The 20,891-nt window shown below is 33.2% G+C and overlaps 1 long non-coding RNA gene across 4 annotated transcripts in view; it reads right to left on the reverse strand.

Moving 5' to 3' along the window:
* The window catches only part of LOC127844873 (uncharacterized), a 77,943-nt gene extending 58,351 nt beyond the window's left edge, over positions 1-19,592 (reverse strand). For 2 of the 4 annotated variants that reach the window (XR_008032915.1, XR_008032920.1), the window contains exon 1: positions 19,516-19,550. This is a non-coding gene — a long non-coding RNA (uncharacterized LOC127844873). Of the gene's footprint in view, positions 1-3,993; positions 4,095-17,169; positions 17,271-17,719; positions 18,034-19,515 lie in introns of those variants that run through there. The other 2 variants (XR_008032921.1, XR_008032917.1) reach the window with 2 other exon arrangements.
* Positions 19,593-20,891: the final 1,299 nt, after the last annotated feature.

A 20,891-nucleotide genomic window follows, 5' to 3' on the forward strand; every position in this document is an offset into this window, starting at 1 on the left:
AGAACATGACATCAGTTTTATCAGAGTAGCATGCTAATTTGTTTGCGTATTATTTATATAATACATTCATCATGTGTCTTATGAACAACAGGAGTATCTAATTTATCTCTGTAAATCATTGTGCAGTTTATTGTTTGTATTAACAACGATTTAGACTTAATTTTGCTTAAGTATGCTTGAACAAAACTTTAACGTAAGCACATTTGTATTTACATTTTATACAAACTTGAAAACCTTTTCTTGTACATTAGTAAGTCCCTGTACAGCCTCCCCACCTCCAGTCTTCCGTAGTTCTATATGTTTTGTTTGGGCCTTTGCAACAGTCCGTCACTGAGAAAAAGTATTATTAATAAAACGTGATATTTGTAATATGCATATGTTGAATAGTTATGTTTAATAAAAGAATAATTCATAACTTGGGTAATTGTTTGGTAATGCCCAAGTAAATTTGAGTATCTACATGAAAGTGAAACAACCGTGTTTGGCACACAGTATTCAGAGGAATTTTATACTGTACACAAGTTACACAAGTTTCAGTACCCCAAAAAGTAAAATTGTGTATGCAGAACTTTCTATCATCATTACAATTATCTTTTTTTTTCTTGTATTTAAACAACATCTAACACCTCACAATAAGGCATTGTGCAAAATCAAAATAAAGCAGTACATATTGGGGAGGGATATTTCATCCTCATAATGTTTTCTTAAATTTCAATATTACTACTAAACAATACTACTTATATTTACCTTTAGTTGTTTTCATTTACTCTTGAGGTCTTAAATAGACCTCCCATTGCCTCCCACAGCATTAATACTAGATGAACAAAACAATAATTCATGACAGCTCATATAAATCCATTATATCAATGTTTTACCCAGACAAGTTATTCCGATCAACTGAGTTAAATTTACAGTTTTTTAAACATAGCTAATTAAATATTATCGACCGGTACAAACTTAAAAACAAAAGTGGATCCAACTCAAAATAATTACGTCAATTACAAATTACATATCTAGTATTTTAATTACTTAAAAGGTAACATTTATTCTTCAAAACTAGTTAAAAGTACAATCAATTGCTATTTACGGTACGCGATGCAACCCAAGCTGCACACATCCCCTGAACAAATAACAAACTTCGAATACAGAAACACCGAGTGGATAGTTGACACCTGTCAACTAAACCAGTTGACAGCTGTCAACTGAACAAACTCGCATAAAACAGTACTTACGATTCTAAAATGGCACCAAACTTTGTTTCTTTCTCTTCATTTGTAATTTTGTTCGAAAACTTTCCGAATAACACCTCTCTGTTTTCCACATAGCCGTCGACACGAATTTCAGTTTCCTCTTTAGTCCAATTTGAACTGCGAGACGCCATATTATTTTTAGTTCGTCTGACAATCGCGCGCGTAAATGACGTCAGGATTGTAGGAATAAGTTGTGTTTAACCTATTGAATGTTGCAACAGCATTAATGAAACGAACTTATTCGAGAGTTGCAAATCGATGAGAAAAACTTGCAACTGCAACTGCGCTGCAACCATTAATGAAAGATCCCCTGGTTTAGCTAATCTACATTATTCAAATGTAATGACTTACTATACTGTACTTAGCTGAAACATGTTTGTGCAGTATGAATATCAAACAATTATTGTTAATGTTTGTTTTTAAATATTATCTTCAGAAAATTATGAATAAAAACAATTAAGCGGAATGAAGTAGATATTTTGGTTAAAATTCAACTGGCTAGCAAATAAACGATTACCAAATCAGGTGTATCGTAATATAAACAGAGGTGCGATAAAATAATATCTAGGTACATGCAACCTCTTCGTACGTGGAACCGGTATCGTCTCTGTAAGCCACAACGTGTATATTTATGATAAATATTTTAGACATAGTAATAACATATTTATGTTTTAAAGGCCTTCTTACTCTATGTGGGTATTTATTCCGAGATCATTTTGATAAATTATATTAAAACGGTGCATTAAATTGTCAAACAAGCCTTACGGTAAAGCTACACTTTAATAATTGTATCCAAATATGGGTAAACATATGCAATATATTGACGTTCAATGTCAAATGTTAAATAACTAAATTCAGCGGTAACTTTATTTTACCGTAAGGTATTTTTCCCATTCAAGATCAAGATACATTTAGAACGCTGAATACATTTACTTAGATATAGGCATATTTGAACCACACAACTATCACGAGTTATTTGCAATTCTGCTTTAAAGTATTATGCTATTTTCTAATGCATTGTTCACAATTTTAATGGTTCATACTCGCACACGTATTACGGTTGTATGATTCTCAATAATATCAAGTAAATGTTTCAAGTAAAAAAGATTCATTGTATCTTAGTATACATTCTAAGACTTCTACACTGTTTAAGAAGGCCACCCAAAACGTACCACGCCACGTCATAAAACAGTTTGGTTACTGGAAATGTATACACACTAATTGTTTCATGATGGCTGACATATATCATTCGTGGACAGAAATGTTGCCTATTTTATATTTTAAAAAATCCTGACGTTCCCTCAATTAAATTTTGTTGTTGGGATCAAACGACATCGCATAAGAGATCAGCGGTGTATGCGTAGTTTATTTCACTTTGTTTCCAAAGTTCAAACATGACGTACCATGTCCATTTTAAATGAGTTAATATATACTGTATGAAACCACTGGACAAACCCGGACAATTAACAAAACATAAAGCACAAACAAACCCGTTCTGGACCCTATATATGTAGTTATTGCGAGTCTTCGTGTTTCCGAGTTTTAAACTCCACAGAAGGCCTGAACGATATTGCAAAAATCAGTAACCATAGCTTTGTGCATGAGTGATGAATCTAAGCAATGCAAATAACGCACCTTATTGTCGTTATGTTGGGATTCAAACTGTTTCGAGGATGGTCGTGTTTGTCCGTTAAAGCATGTAGAATGAACGATACTAATATTCATATAAGTTATTAATTTTGATAACTGCTTTGGTCCAAATAATTATAAGGGAAAAACATTATATATGGGACAATGTGTGATTAACTTACAGATAGCGATTAAATGCAAAGCGCTCAAATATGATCGTTCTAGTATACATTTAAGATACATATAACTTGCACTGTGCACATCTTATGACACATTAATAGTAAATACGTATTAAATGCAATCGTTCAAATTTTAGTAAAAAAGTAGAAATTAATTCCACAATACCACAATAACAAAATGGTTCCGACTCGTCGCAAATGTTCACATCTTACATCATTGGTCAGGTGTCAGGTCGCTGATCGTTACCATAAACCATTTTACTTCTTCTCTCAAATCAACACGGAGCCAAATCTTGAAAAGGTTATCACGTGATAACTGTTGCTGAATAGATTGTTGGTTTAAAACAACTCATTTATAATGGAAACAAGATATATACCCTTGTGCGTTTGCGATTATACTGGGTAAACTGTGAGGTTCAACGTTTCTTTTCAAGGCGATGACGCTCGCTTCAACCATATGCATGTTTTTAATCACTTGCCGTTAGAAAAAGACTATCGCAGGTTTGCAAGAATTTCTGTCCTGAAAGTGTTATCGGAAATGTATTCTCCTATAACAAATTAGTCTTTTAAAGCTATTATTATGGTCATTAAAAAACGTTCACATTATAAATACATAATGCATGTTATAATGACTTTGCACAAAAAAATATAAATACGATATGTACTATTTTTATTTGGAGCATTCTAGCATACTAGCCTTAAATAATTCTCAGTGTTTGTTCCCCTGTTTCGTTCGCTGGTTAACTAATTGATTTTTTAAAATGTTTTCAGTAAATTACATCGTCTAAACTGGAATCTATGACTTTAATGCAAACTACATTATGATGAGTATTGTAATATGTTTCGTCCCAAAAAATATATCAATAACATAGCACACGTGTTCCCATATGTATTCAATTACCTTATGGAAAACAAAATTAAAAGTCGATTTGCGATTTAGTTTATGTATTGATGTCTACAACTTTATTTGAACGTAAATTACAAGGAAACGGTTGCTGTACATTTATCCAAGTATGGTCTTGTAAGATGCGTTTTCCTGGAACAGAAATAACACATTTTGGCGTAATAAAAAGGATTATAAATCTTCATAAATGAAATACGCTGAGTGGGAACGCATTCTAACAGACTCAAATGATACTTGATGTGTCGAGGCAAAGGACACTTGAGATAAGTTAAATTTTGCATTGCGAAAAAGAAAAGGTTAATGAAAATCAATATCGTGACCAATTTTGCAGCTTACGTAAGCATACACAAATAGAATATTCAAACCATATGCACTTATAGTAACATTGTGTTGATACCTATTTTATTGCATTTAAGACATCTAAAGCATTGGTTGAGATTTTAAAAATGTTTGCGTTATTTTATTTTATTTTCGTTTAGGCTGTGTTTTACAAAAACACATCTTATACCAAACACAATAAATTCATCTATGCTCTTTATGATAAGTAGATAAACAGAACTGAAGATATCACAATTACCTTTAAGCAATGGTTTACGACATTTATTATTTGCCATATCCGCCATAACCACCCCATTTGCCTTTGCCTTTGCCACCCCCTCCGAGGATTTTGTATAACCATCCGCCACCATAGTTGTCATAGTCGCCATAATTTCCTGGATACCCGCCATAGTTTCCCCCGTAGCCATAGTTTCCGGGGTAGCCATAGTTATTACCGCCATATCCGTAATCATAATATTGGGCGTTTGCTACCGCTAGAAGCACTACGGCCGCATATAACACACACATCAGCTGTTTGGTGTTCATCTTAAGTGATCGTTACTGAAATAAACAAGCAAACACTATACTGAAGACAAATAGTGTTGAAAGCTTTTACAGTAATTAACAATGTATATGAAAATAATAATACACAACATGGTGCGAGGAAAATAATACTTAAAATAAATATTCTTTTTTGAATGTAATTATTTATATTTGAGTGTCAATAATTATGGAGCAAACATACATGTACTGCTTTTTATTTTATTTAAAAAAGAACTTTTAAGGATTCGAACCTTTAAGACGCATTTATGGAATTATAGGCTTCAAAATAATACTAAGATTATGTAGACATTAGCGGACAACGGTAGTTAAACATAAAACACCGTAACAAAAGAAACGTTTACAAGTGGTGCACGGTCATTGGCCTCCGATAAACAACAAAACTCTTCCGCAGAGACTAAGTCATGTATCAATCATACTAATAGGTCCTCGAACATTTTCTATTGAAAGCACATATAATACAATTGGAAGGGCAGAACAAGGCCGTCAAAACTGAAGACCGAATCTGACAACGGAATTGCGATAATTTTTAAGTATATTACTTGAATTCCTATTTATCTCAGCTACGTTTTTCCATAATGTATTGACCATAATATTTAAAATGTACTGGCCCTTTCGTAAAACAATCAGCAGTTAAAAAAATTGTATAAACAGAAGTCGATTTTTTTCAAAAAGCATCTCTCAAACAATTATTCTAAATGTGTTCGTGTATTTTCCTTGTACTCAGAACCAATTTATGGAAGTTGTTATTATATGATGTAGTATGTTACAGGATAAATATTTAACTGAAAATATCATTAAATAATAAATATCCTTAAAGGACAATTACAAGACTCACCTTTGTCGTTGCTCGGAGGATTCTAAGCATCCAGTAATGCAGCTCAAATGCAGACGTTTATATACTTGAAGTATTTAATCCATCCTAACGTAAGGTTTAAAGCTTAATTAGCAACATGCACAGAATTAACATTTTGTGCAGCTTATTTGTAATCAAGTATAAACAGATTATCTCTATTTCGGTAAAGTCGACAGCAGGAGTGATTACGGATTTAATAACATATGCGGACTGCGTAAATCTGGAATTTAATATCTTAACAAAATGCATATTTTGCTTAAAAAAAGAGTATGGCATCAAAATACAACTCCGGCATTAGTTTTTTGACTGAATTCAGATTCATATTGACATTTAATTGATAGGGCCTGTTGCAATTTAATTTTTGAATGACTGGTTATCAAACCAAAAACTTTCAATAATACCCGAAAATATTCAGTTATATTAATTAATAAAAGTCCGTTCATTATCTATAATTGTTAATGGCTGAATCTTTTCCAACGTTGTCATTGTTATGTTGATCTATTTTTCATGACGAGTGACAATGCAGGGACCAACTGTGCAAGCATTTGTTCAAAAGAAAGATCCGCACAAACGTGTTCCAATTACTCATAAGAACTAATACTCAAACTAGTACAAAAACATATGTCGCAAATAATGTGCATTTCACATTACGCTGTATTTTCGGTGTTAACATAAAGCAACAACTGCTTTACGAAATGTTGACAAATAAAATTATGATTTTTTTGTTTTTTAATAAAATGTGAAAATGTTAATTATTTTAATTTAAATAAACTAGCAGGAGTATACGGATCTTATTATATGTACAGTTTATACAGCATTTTAACAGTAGTACAGCTAAACTTTGAGTGCAGTAAGCGGGATAGAGATATAATATAATCGCATTGACTTAAATAGGATTTGAGTTAACGATGCTGCAAGACAGCAGGTGTGAAATTAACGTACTTAATCAAGTGTTGAATTTTCCTTATATGCCTGGTTTCTTCCAAAATGTTTCACTGTTATGCATGTTGTAAGTCTATAACTGAATATTAATTACATAAGCGGATATAATACAAATATAAAAGTTGGCATGGGGATTTACGTAAGAAATTGACACTCACTTGCCCGTTGGCAAGTTACTTTGAACATCTACTTGCCCTTATCAAAAACAGGTTGCCCTATTTAGAAGTCACTTTTTATTTGATCTTTAAATCATTGATTCACATGCATTATTATACTAGATTGTATTATCCCCTTTCGCCAAGTTCGTACTTAAATTAGGACCGCTTCCTGATATGAGGCATCGGATGTACCGTCTAAAATAACAGCAATGAATTTAATGTCCTCAATACTCTTTCTAGTTTTTGCCCGTTCTGGTTCAGCAATAAAATGCATGAACTCTGGGATATAGATTTTTCATTAAGCTTTTGTAATGCGTTATATGCCTCAGAATGTGTTTTGTCACTAATATGTTGAACCTCATCCGCCGTTGTTGTTTTTTTCACTTATGTAGTTTGACTGTGAATCTTCGTGCGCTTTTACAAAATGTTTCAACAAAAAATTGAACCTGTTACAAAACTACTCTTGTTTTAAAGTTTGAGACAAATCTTGCATTTAATCATTCATGACTCATTATCAAATTCATCAAGCCACGATGTTTGAAAGTTACCCGATTCATTTTTATATTTTCTCTTCCGATCTTGTTTGGTTGTTTTGGTTTGTTTCTTTGAGTTTTTCGAGTTACTTTGATAACAAATAAGAAACATCGACGCTACCGTCCGCTAGGTTGAGACGTCTGCCGAGAAGATCTTGTTTTGAGCGTTAAGATTGGCTTTAAAACGCAATCGACCAATCAAATCTTGTTTTACTTGTACTTGATATAAGATTATATGAATCCAAAAAATAAATATATTGAAGGTTAAAAGTCGAAAACATACCGGAAAGATGTAAATACGAAAAGGTATTGCCTTTGAAAATCACTTGTCCGCGACGATTTTAACACGGCACGGGTAACGGGAGCACGCTTAAAAAAACAGTAAAGTATATCATCTATCAGGGATATGTGTATATATATATATATATATATATATATATATATATATATATATATATATATATATATAGGCATTTCCGCAGGCGGTTTTAGCACAGCGGGCTCGCTGTGCCTGAACTTCAAAATCCATTTCGCCGCGGCGCTTAATTTCCGATCAGGTCGCCGCTACGCTTGTAAATTTGCCAAGCCCTTGCAAGCTGTAATCCGAATATTTTGATAAGCACGAATTACGGGTCGTGTATAGGGGTCAGTTACGGTGTCTGTCCACTTATAATGGTCGAAAAAGATCCATTATAAACTGGTATAGGTGGCGTAAGAGTAATTAAAGGTATGCTTAATTTTGTGTTGTTTTATTTTAATTGCATTGAATATTTCAGCGGTGTTTCAAAAAAACAACATACACTTTTGCCTCATTCCGTAGTGCGTACTTGAAGAAGAGAACATAACATACGTTTTATTATAACTTGCTTTACCTAGTCTAACAAAACAATCAAGGCATGAGTAGGAATATTCATGCCACGTTAATAGTATAATTTCAGTAAAATAAAGTATATTTTTCAGCGTAATTGAAGTTGGATTTTCAATTAATTGGAGTTAACCCCTCATTTGATTGCTACCGCCAACTAAAAATGTTTTCGCACCATTTTATAAAGGCGACTAAAAATGTAAAGCACCTTCATTTAATACATTCACATCCAATAGTCAGAGCACGCTATAAACCCGCAACACAGTTTTCTTTATCTTGTTGGCATGACAGAATGATACGATTTTAGAAACGACCAATGCCTGTATCTGGGAATTCTGCAACTATCTATATCTTCAATAGTGCTACTAATGATTCGTCGCTGTCAAATAGTTCATAAAGTAAAAGTAAAAGTTTCCAGAACGTTGTTAGTGATCCTGAAACCTCCGACCCTCCTACCAAGCGACTCCAACAGCGAGCCATCGGGTTCGAAAGTAGTTGGAGCAATATTTTACATGTTCAACAGAAGTTGAAGGAAGTAAATATATCTTTACGTTACTTAATAGTGTGTATAAGTATGTAGTAAAAGCAACACAAAATGAAATCGCAAGTGAATAATAATTTGAAACTGTCACTCAAACAGTTAATAAAACAGATATTGTGTCGCATCAAAGATAAGACAATACAAATAATAAAATTTCAATATGAAAGCATGTTTAATGTAATTTTATAAACATATAATAGGCTATGAAATGAAACAGTTGTCTGAAAAATATTCCACATTTTTGTAGGTATGATGTGCTCTTTGTGCATACGTCACATGTGCAGACCAGTGCTTTTAGCAGTCTGTACTGCTCCGACGGTACTTAACTAGACTGTCAAGAATACATTAACAAACGAAAAATGCTTAAATATCTCTATAATTTCAGAATTATTTTACAAATTATGTGTATTGCAGATTGCAAGAGGGCTTCAGCAAAATGAAAACGGTAAAAAACTAAAGATCGTGTTTGCCTGAAGTCTGCTGTCCACCATGTTCTTGTGATGGTCAGCATTGAAGGACCAGACAATTAGGAAGTGGACTTCGGAAGAATGATGGATGACTGGCACCTGGAAAAGCCTCGAAAAACAGTTTGTGGAAGTTAAAATTGTATATCTGTACACTTGTGGAAAAATTTGAAACTGTATTAGCGTTGTAATGCCTGTTGTTATTGTTCTTGTTATTTCATAGTATAAAATATGACTTTTGAGTCATTGAGTAATTAAATGGTAATTAAATTGAATGCGTTTTTATTCCCTTTTATAATTGTTTAATTTGAGCTACAATGTTATGAGGTTAAGTTTTATTTACACTTTAATGTATCATGAATATTGCTGGGCCAAGTGTGAGGTTGAGCGCTCTTAAACCGGTTTAAACCTACAATGCTTTGCATTTACCGTTCCAAGGCGGTGACCCCAGCTTTATTCATTTATGTGTTGTGTATGTTGTTTTGTTTTGTGCTGTTTGGGCAATTGGTCACTTGCCTTGCCATAAATAAAGGACCAACTAATTGTGTATAATGAGAATTCAATACTGCTCCAGCAGCTGGAGTTTCATTACTTTATATTTAATGAAATAAATTTAGGAAAAATAAATACACAATTAAATAAATTGTAGTTTTTTAATAGCTCCAAAGTACTGCATATTTGATTAAAGACATGTAAAAATAAAATCGACCAGAAAAATGGACACCCTTCAGCAATAACCCCAATTCCGCGATGTCTTGCCGCTGTGCCTTGCCAAATATTAAGTGGTTTTTAATTAGTTTTACAGTGGCATTCGTACTAGTCTGCTATGATTGTTTCTAGCAAAAGTTTTTACACCATCTGTTTTGGAGCATTGAACAATCAAAGTCAAACCTGCAATTATCTTTTATTTTTGCGCCAAAAAATGTAAGGTTGTTTTGTAAAAATGTTAATATGCAACAATTACAACAAATGCAAATTGTTCATTTAAGAAGTGTATGTGTTGCTGGGATATTCATTTTGATTAGAGGATAAACAGCATCGGAAACACAGACCCTGTACGATTAATAGGAATTAATGTCAAATGTAACATTTCAATGTATGTATGTGTCATCCGCGTAGACGAAAAACATGGTCACTAGATCAGTTCGCGCTTGTTGTACATTTCTATTTAATTATATCATCCGCAGTGAACGTTATGTAGTCATCATAAAAAGTTTGTATTGCATTAAGGGTCTAAAAATAGACAATCTTGATCAATATGTACTGTTAAATGACCGTTTTGTTTTTCGGCAAGAAAATTGCTATTAAAACCAATTTAGCAAAATGCATTATTCACGTGTAATACAATAAGGATAGAAGAGTTATTACGCAACTCTTTCCTCAGTTTACTGCATTAAATTATATAGATATAAACCTTTCAATATCACATATTAGGTTCAAAGGAATAATTATTATGTCCAACGTGTTTAAGAGTATTTCTAAGATAACCAAGAATAGTTATGGCACTGTATTTTCAAAATTTGCGAACATGTAATTATTAATCTCGATACATAAGAGTTATTCTCAACCTAATAATAGTACAATCCTCTATCATGCGGGAATTGGTCATGTGTACGTTAAACATAACGCAGAATTCGTACCTCATAGTGTTACAAAGAAAGACGCAGGCCTAAACGCATCTAGTCAATCACAGCAATATACAAAAATGATAAAAAAGTGCGTTGGCAATACAGACATTCATTTTCATTAAGTGTATTGGGATGATTATGTACATTCGCCATTTCCATGCAAATTTTATCTCGCAGACATGTAGGGTAATATTTATTTTAATGTTATTACATGTCGCAGCGCCGCGTTCTTATATGAACAACTTTCTGGACAAACTTGGCTAATTGAATTGCGTTAATAGTGTTTCCTGATTAGCCTTTGCACTCTGCATAGTCTTACCTGAGACAAAACGTTCCGCTTGCAAAAGATTTTTGTTTAGAAAATGCCTCTTTTATACAAACATTATAATACAAACGGTGTTTTTCCTGATGAGACTGTGCGACACATGACAAAAAGCCCAGAGCGAGGCACATATCTCCTGAATAATGGGCGTAAAATGTTGAGACAATTAGGATTACATTGGATAAGGAATCACATTGACAGTGTTTGTCTACCTTTAAGTCATATTGACCATAAACGATGATGTAGTAAATGATTATATGCGCACAGACCAAGTGCATTATTAAGAAAACAAGACATTTATTAGAAATGACGTTATGTGAATAGTTTTATTAGACTTGTTTACGGATATATTAATGTATTATTATGCTTAAACAACGCACTTTTCACGATATCGTATTTATTGTGACAACGAAAAAGCAAATGTAAACAATCAATTTTTTTCACCATACTTGAACATAGACGAGTGATAAAACGTACACAGCTGTGTGTATCCAATCAAATGTTTCACAACCGAATTTTGCCCGAATTACTTGATATTTAAACATGAAGCATGTTAACAGAAACAATCACGTGTAAAGCTGTCAGTGGATGTTGTGTTGTCGAACTCTTAGACTACTAAATCTTGAAAAAAGAAACTTGATACCATAAGTTATTCAACTTCTGCTTGTATAACCTTAAATATAAGTAACGAAACATAAAACCTTTTATAATATAAGAACTAAAATATATAACGCGGATACTTCAAAGAAGTGAGCAACTGTTTTCATTTATAACCTGCATATCTCTGGTTACATTGTTTCGGAAATGTCGAAACTTAAGCGCAAGTCTGTGTTTTCCTCACTATGAATTCAACATCAAGACGTAAATACACATCGACTCCATACAGGAAAGTATTAGAACAGTACAATAATACCCAATGTAATCATCTATTAATATAGTTCTTATGTATTTCTGCTTTAAACAGTTAAGTTAGCAATTTTTGAATAAAGAATGGTGTCTCTTATATAAATGACTATAATGTATTATATCAATCTAAACGCGGATAGTAGATTGTCCTCTTGATTACGCGGCTTTTATGTTATCATCCTTTCAAACAAAACATCAAATTGTTAAAAGGAATTTGAGATTTCAGATATAAATGTCTCAAGACTCAACATAATGACACATATTATCAACAGTGTCAGGTACAAGACAGTAGTAGATGTATTCACAAACGCATTGGACGTAAAGTCTTATTTGTTTATCTGTAGGTATCAATTGATCGAATTACTGATCATAGGGGCAGTGATAGTAATTCGTATCCCATATCAGAAGGAAGCACGCCGAAATACCTACAATCATAACAAGTTCGAATAAAAACTTGTAACATATGCATCTTTATGACACAACGTAACACGTTAAGTGGATTGTATATGGAAAGTAATTAAGATGCATCACCAAGATCGCGCGTGTCATCAGCATTCCTTAACAAGCTAAGTTAGCAATGTGTGCTTTGCATACCGATCAATACAAACGCAAGATTGATAAATTTATCATGCACAGGAAAACGTCAATTTGTGTTAAAAAATTCAGCTCTATTATCAAGAACTATGTCAGACAGACTTATATATTCACCCCAGCTCTGTAAAACCATTCATACCAAGGCTATTACGCAGCTGGTGTGATGAGCTTGTTACATTTGATGTAACATCGTGCTGTTTTGTTGCGTTTTTAAAGTGACTGACTTCTGAGCAATTCCCTATCGTTTCCTGGGGTCGCTTGACACTTTGTAAAGAAGCAACTGTTAGAAAAAATCGGCCACTTATAGCATGGTAATAGTCGTATTCACTGCAAATACTTTACATGTAATAACTTCTCGATTAATAGCTGTGACCTAACACAAATATTCTACAATATTCATATTTAATTACTTTACTAAACTGTACTTAGCTGAACTATTTTTGTGAATTATGCATATGAAATAATCGTTGATAAAGTTTGTTTTTTAAATATTATCTTCAGGGAATTACGAATAAAAACAATTACGCGGCATGTCGTAGATATTTTGGTTAAAATTCAAATGGCGTCGTTAACAGTTCATACATGCTTATGGTCTTCGTTTCTTTTGTGTCGCATTGTTTGGCAATTAATTACTTGAACATAGATGAAAATGAAAAATATTATACGTGTTTCCCTTGTTTATATATGACAAGGTATTAACTACGCAGTTTTTCATTAAAAATCAAGTTATGATGCATTAATTGAAATCTTTTACTTCAAACAATGAATGCATTACGATTTAACTGTCAAATGGCTCTAAAGTTTCGCTACAAAATAATATAAACAATACAAGCGCTCCTTTTATATAATATTAGAAATGCATATGCTATAAATTTACAAATGAGTCACGTTTAATTACATGGTACTTAATATTCACTATTTTACGGTGTTAAAGTTGTTCAGTGCCCTCTCCATCATTTATAACGCAAAACGCAAAAAATGGCAACGAAACCAAAGATAACCAGTCATGTCTTTATAGCAAATAAACGATTACCAAATAAGGTGCATCGTGATATAAACAGAGGTGCGATAAAATAATATCTAGGTACATGCAACCTCTTCTTACGTGGAACCGGTATCGTCTCCGTAAGCCACACAGTTTATATCTATGATAAATAGTTTCGAAATAGTAATAACATATTTATGTTTTAAAGGCCTTCTAATTATCTGTGGGTGTTTAATCCGAGATCAGTTTGATAAATTCTTTTGAAACTGTGCATGAAATTTTCAAACACGCCTAGAGGTAAAGGTACAATATAATAATTGTATCAAAATTATGGTAAACGTATGCTATGGATTGACCTTTAAATGTAAATGATAAATAACACAATACAGCGGTAACTTTATTTTACCGTTAGGTATTTTTCCCATTCATGACCAAGGTACATTAAGAACGCTAAATACTTTTACTTAAATATAGGCATATTTGAACCACACAATTAACACGAGTTATTTGCGATTCTGCTTTAAAGCGTATGTTATTTTCTAATGCATTGTTCACAATTTTAATGGTTAAAACTCATACACATATTACGGTTGTATGGTTCTCAATAATATCAAGTAAATATTTCAAGTAAAATAAATCATTTTATTTTAGTATACATGCTGAGACGTCCACAATGTGTCAGGTGGCCACCTAAAAGGTAACATGTCCTATTGTTTTTATTTATCCAGATAAGTCGGAGTATAATTAGGTTATAAATAGGAAACGGCATCGATTCAATACGTCAAACAACAGTTTGGTTACTGGAAATTTATACACACTTTTTGTTGTATGGTGGCTAACATATCATTCGTGGACGTTAAGGTTGCTAACACGTCTATTGTATAAAAACATTAAATCCTGACGTTCCCTCAATTAACTTCTGCTGTTGGGATAGAAAGACATCGCGAGAGAGATCACCGTTGTATGCCTATTTCATTTCACTATGTTCACGAAGTTCAAACATGACGTACCATGTCCATTTGTACATGGTTTAATATAAACTGTATGAAACCACTGGACGAACTGTGGCAATTAACAAAACAGACAGCACAAACAAACACGTTCTGGAGTCTATATATTTAGTTATTGTGAGCATTCGTGTTTTCGAGTTTGAAACTCGACAACAGGTCCGAACGATATGGCAGAAATCAGTCACCATAGTTTTGTCCATGAGTGATGGATCTAAGCAAAGCAATTAACGCACCTTATTGTCGTTATTTTGGGATTCGAACTGTTTCGAGGATGGTCGTATTTGTACGTTACAGCATGTAGAATGAACGACACTTATACTCATATAAGTTATGAATTTCGATAACTGCTTTGGTCCAAATAATAATAAAGAAAAACATTATATATGGGACTATGTGTGATTAACTTACAGAATGCGATTAAATGCAAAACGCTGTAAACATGTTCGTTCTAGTATATATTTAAGATAAATATAACTTGCACTGCGCACATCTTATGACACATCAATAGTAATACATATTATATGCATTCGTTCAAATTTTAGTCAAAAAGTAAAACACTAAACAAAAAAATGCAGACATTAATACCACAATACCACATAAACAAAATGGTTCCGATTCGCCGCAAATATTCATATCTTGCTTCCTTGGTCATGTGTCAGGTCGCTGAACGTTACCATAAACCATTTAACTTTCTCGTTCAATTCAACACGGAGCCAAATCTTGACTAGGTTATCACATGACAACTGTTGATGAATATATTGGTGGTTTAAACAACTCCATGATAATGAAAACAAGATGTATTCCATTTTTATACCGACATTGACGGTATAACATCATATGGAATAAACATGCCTGTTTCCCACCTTGATGGATATACCTGTCCCGTGCACGGACTACTTTTTATTAAACCACTAAATGATTTTTCATAAGACATCTCTAGAGTTGAGAAAACTTTGGTTTTACAATTATGAATACGACCTACAACCTTTAGATCTAGTCGAGGGTCTTAATTTTTCGACATCCGTAAAGGGAATCAGCTGATTGATTGCGTCATAAAATAACATACTCATTGCGTCATTTTTGTGATGTCAACTTTAGGTGTACACGAAACAAGTATGCGAGGTCTGGGAATAAAACATTGAAGACGCGCATTTTGTTCGGGTTTATGTATCGTGGATGTAATTATGAAAAAGTGCATATTCTATGGACTACTTACCTCGGATGGAGCCGGTGAGATGAAGGATTAAGAGCTACGTGTAGATCTAGCTTATTCGTGTTATTGATTTTGAGAATTTGCGTGCCTATTTGGATGTGAAATTGTGTGTGTAGAACATACTGTTGGGTGTATATTGTGGTTCAGTAGTCTATCCGAATTGTTTTGCTTTTGGATGTAACTGTAAGTAAACTTAAGGGTATTTTCTGTCACGAATAAACTTTGTCTTTGTGATTGTATCAAAGAAAGTCTATTCAGTAAGAATAACCCGATTGCAACAAGTGTTTCAAAGCTTAATATATTTTTTACGGATTATCTTGTGTTTGAATTGCAAACTAAATGATGTGAAGGCTAGATCTAGACGCCATCAAAATCTGCAGCGTCCATTAACAAATAAGGCGAGTAGTTTTTTTGATAATTTATGTTTAGAACGACTCTGTGTGTAAATCTACATGTACATGTATGTTGGCATCGACAACATTTTGTCTGGAGCAATCGCCGCCATTTTTGGTTTGATCATTTTCTTTCGAAAATAAATGTATGAAATCTTCTTTTCGCGGTCGTAATGTATTAACATGTGCATGCTGCGTAAAATTGAATCGAGGCATATGGTGATGTTTTTTTTTTCTCGTTTTACATTTTTTGTGTGATTTTTTAAAGACTATTTTGCGTTCCAGCACATATACATTCTATATCACTACGCATGGTTGCATTCGTTATATTTGAAGCACTTTACAGAATGAATTAAAATTATTTTTAAGGTTATTAGATCTATTTATTTTTAATGTCAGGTTGAAAAAAATGGGATAAATAGAATACTAGGTTAGCGTTGAAAACAAAGAAGTTTTTGTTGCTCGGCTCGAACACCGAAAGCGCTCGCCAAGGCTCGCGCTCCAGGCGTTCTAAGCCTCGCAACATAAACGTCTCTGTATTCAACGCTGACCTAGTATTTTCTAGATATATACCCTTGTGCGTTTTGCGACAATTCTTGGTTAACTGTGAAGTTCAACGTTTCTTTTAAAGGCGATGACGCTCGTTTCAACCATTTGCATGTTTTTTTTAATCTCTTGCCGTAAGAAAAGACTATCGCAGGTTTGCACGAATATCTGTCCTGAAAGTGTTATCGGAAATTTATTCTTCAATAAGAAATTAGTCTTTTACAGATATTATAATAGTCATTAAAAAACGTCAACAGTATGATGAGTATTGTTATCTGTTTCGTCCCAAAAAATATCGTTATTAGCAAAGCACACGTGTTCCCATATGTATTCAATTAACTTAAGGAAAACAAAATACAAAGTCAATTTGCGATTTAGTTTATGTATTGTTGTCTTCAACTTTATTTAAACGTAAATTACAAGGAAACGGTTGCTGTACATGTATCCAAGTAAGGTCTAGTAAGATGCGTTTTCCTGAAACAGAAATGACACATTTTGGCGTAATAAAAGGAGCAAAAATCTTCATAAATGTAAAACGTTGAGTGGGAACGCATTCGAACAGACTCAAATGATACTTGATGTGTCGAGGCAAAGGACATTTGAGTTAACCTGAACTTTGTCTTGCGAAAAAGAAAAGGTTAATGAAAATATACATCGTGACCTCTTTTGCAGCTTACGTATATACACAAATGGAATATTCAAACCATATGCACGCATAGTAACATTATGTTGATACCCATTCCATTGCACTTAAGGCATCTATGGCATTGTAAATCGTTTTTGAGATTTTAAAAATATTGCGTTATTGTATTTTTTTCCGTTTAGGCTGTGTTTTACAAAAAACACATCTTATACCAAACACAATAAATTCACTTATGTTCTTTATGATAAGTAGATAAACAGAACTGAAGATATCACACTACCTTTAATCAATGGTTTACGTTATTTATTATTTGCCATAGCCGTAACGACCACCTCTGCGACCCCCTCCGAGGAGTTTGTATAACCATCCGCCACCATAGTTGTCATAGTCGCCATAGTTGTCATAGTCGCCATAATTTCCTGGATATCCACCATAGTTTCCCCCGTAGCCATAGTTTCCGGGATAGCCATAGTTGTTACCACCATAACCGTAATCATAGTATTGGGCGTTTGCTACCGGAGCACTCGCTAGAAGCACTACGGCCGCCACTAACAAACACATCAACTGTTTGGTGTTCATCTTGTATGATCGTTACTGGAATAAACAAGCAAATACTTTACTGAATAAAAATAGTGTTAAAAGCTTTTACAGTAATGAACAAAATATATTAAAGTAATTTTAAACACTGTGGTGTGAGGAAAATGATGCTTAATCTATATATAATTATGTGAAAATATTTCAACAGATTTGATTATCCAAAAGTATATGTCATACACACATAAAATGCATAATTTTTAATAAAAAATTAACTTTAAAGTAATCGATTCGAAGATTTACGTCGCACTTAGGAATTATTAACCCAAAAATTAATACTCATATATCGAGCATACTTATGGATTCTCCAACCTTTTTTTATAGAGCAAAAATGCTACAAGTGGAAGGGCTGAACAAGATCGTACAAACTAAAAGATATAATCTTACAACAAAACTTAATGTGAGAATATTTAGGCATATTACTTGAATTCCTATTAATCGCAGCTACATCGTTCCATATTATTGGTATACGTGACTTATTCTTGAGATTGTGAGTTTTGTTTATAATGATGAAACAAAAATATTTTAGACATGTAGTACATTATTAAATATTACCCAAACATTTATATAATTTAGTCGAACTACATGTCTATTAAAAATGTGTTATTTTGTTAGTTTCACTCAAATAACGCGTAGGGTTTGTGTTAAATTCCACAAGAGTATAGTCTTTATCAATATTGCCGATTAAAATATTTAATTATGGGGATAACTCCAATGTCTTGTTAGTAGCAGAAATTGTTTAAACCAACGACTGCAGCAAGTTTAATTTACCATGCCATACCTTATTGATTCAGATTTTAAGAACTATGTAACGCTTATCTTCCTCAAAACAAAATGTAACACCACAATGAGGATCCGACATGATTTTTAGCGTCATACCTTATTGTATGAAACGCATTTTGCCTAAATAACGATTGTTATCGGCGCGTTGAATACAATTGGCGAATCTATTTACTCAAGGTCTTTTGCAACGCAATTACACCCCAATTACACAAAATATATTGTTAATACACAGTATCTTAAACATATTTTAATTTAAAATACGCGTAATGGTTACATTGTATGTTTTAAAGGAGATTGTGTGATAACGTTTGAGAAAAGCGACCCGTTTGGATATTATTTACACGCAAACTTGTTCATACGATTTCTAATTAGATTTCAATATATTACACCGATGCTGTATATAGCACACACCCTTTGAGATAATTGTCAATGTCATTAATTGACCATACTATTATAGATGTAAAGGCCCTTTCGAAAAAATCAGCAGTTTAAATGCATAAAAAGATGACGTTGCTTCCAAAATCATCAGTCAAATAAGCCTCCTTTATGTGTTCACTTTCTTTCCTTTTTATTCAGAAGCAATATATGAAATGTGTTAGTTATAAGTTACAGTGTGATACAGGATAAATATTAAACTGAAAATATCAGTAAATAATAAATAACCCTTAAGACAAATTAAAGTGGTTAGAAAAGACTTACCTTTGTCGCTGCTCGGAGGAGTTTGAGCATTCGGTAATGAAGCTAAAATTTAGACGTTTATATACCTAAAGCATTGTGTGCATCCTAACGTTGGGTTAAAAGCGTAATTAGCAACATGCGCAGAATTAACATAGTATGGAGCTTATTTGTAATCAAGTATAAACAGATTATCTCTATTTTTGGTTAAATCGACAGCAAGAGTCATTACGGATTTACGCGTGTTTAACAAAATCTGCGGACTGCGTAATTCTGGATTTGAATGCCCATACCAATGTTTATTTAAACGGGTTGCTTTCAAAAAGTGTATAACATCCAGATAAAACTACGGTATTAAACTCTTAAGAAAAAACTTTTTCAGATTCGTATCGACCATACATTGTTAGAGCCTGATGTAATTTAATTTTTGAATGGCTGGTAATTAAACAAAATCAATAATTGGTACACATAAATATCCAGGTTTATTAATTAATAATGGTGCGTTTATTCTGTATCGGTGTTAAATGGGTGATATTATTCAAACGTTATCATTGTTATGTTGATCTATTTTTCATGACGAGTGACAATGCAGGGACAAACTGTGCAAGCCTTTGTTTGAATGAAAGAAGTCTATTTAATCCGCCGAAACGTTTTCCAATTATTCATAAAAACTAATACTAAATCTAATACAACAACACATATCGCAAATTATGTGCATTGCACATAACGCTGTAGTTAAGGTGTTAACATAAAGCAAGAACTGCTAAGACATGTTTATAAATTCAATAACAGTAAAAGTAACAAAAGTAAAAAATATTATTTTAATTTAAATAAACAAGTAGGATTATACGGATCCTATTATATGTTTAGTTCACACAGCATTTTAACAGTAGTACAATTTAACTTTGAGTGCAGTAAGCAGGATAAAGATATAATATAATCGCATTGACTTAAATAAGATTTGAGGAGTTGACGATGCTGCAAGACAGCAGGTGTGAAATGCACGTACTTAATCAAGTGTTGAATTGTTCTTGTAAGTCGGGTTTCTTCCGAAACGTTTCACTTTTATGTATTGTGTAAGTCTATAGTTGATAATTAATCACATAAGCGGATACGTTACTTCTGTATGATTAAAGATGTTCATGGGCTAAGCCTTCTCATACGTCTCCCGCAATTTTTTATTCCGAATAGATTTTACTACATACCTATATCATTATCATCATTGACCAAGCACGACGCGGTATGCAAGGCAGTTGTCCAGAGCAGTAACGAGGAAGGAGAGGAAGTTTCCGTCGAGGCTGTCAAAAGACAAGTTAGGGGGCCAGCGTGAAGACTTACCACTCATCCCCATGGAACAAGTACTCCCAGCAGCCAAAAACAGACATTACTGGCGGTGGATC

Source organism: Dreissena polymorpha, chromosome 9, assembly GCF_020536995.1.
Source record: "Dreissena polymorpha isolate Duluth1 chromosome 9, UMN_Dpol_1.0, whole genome shotgun sequence".
NCBI lineage: Eukaryota > Metazoa > Mollusca > Bivalvia > Myida > Dreissenidae > Dreissena > Dreissena polymorpha.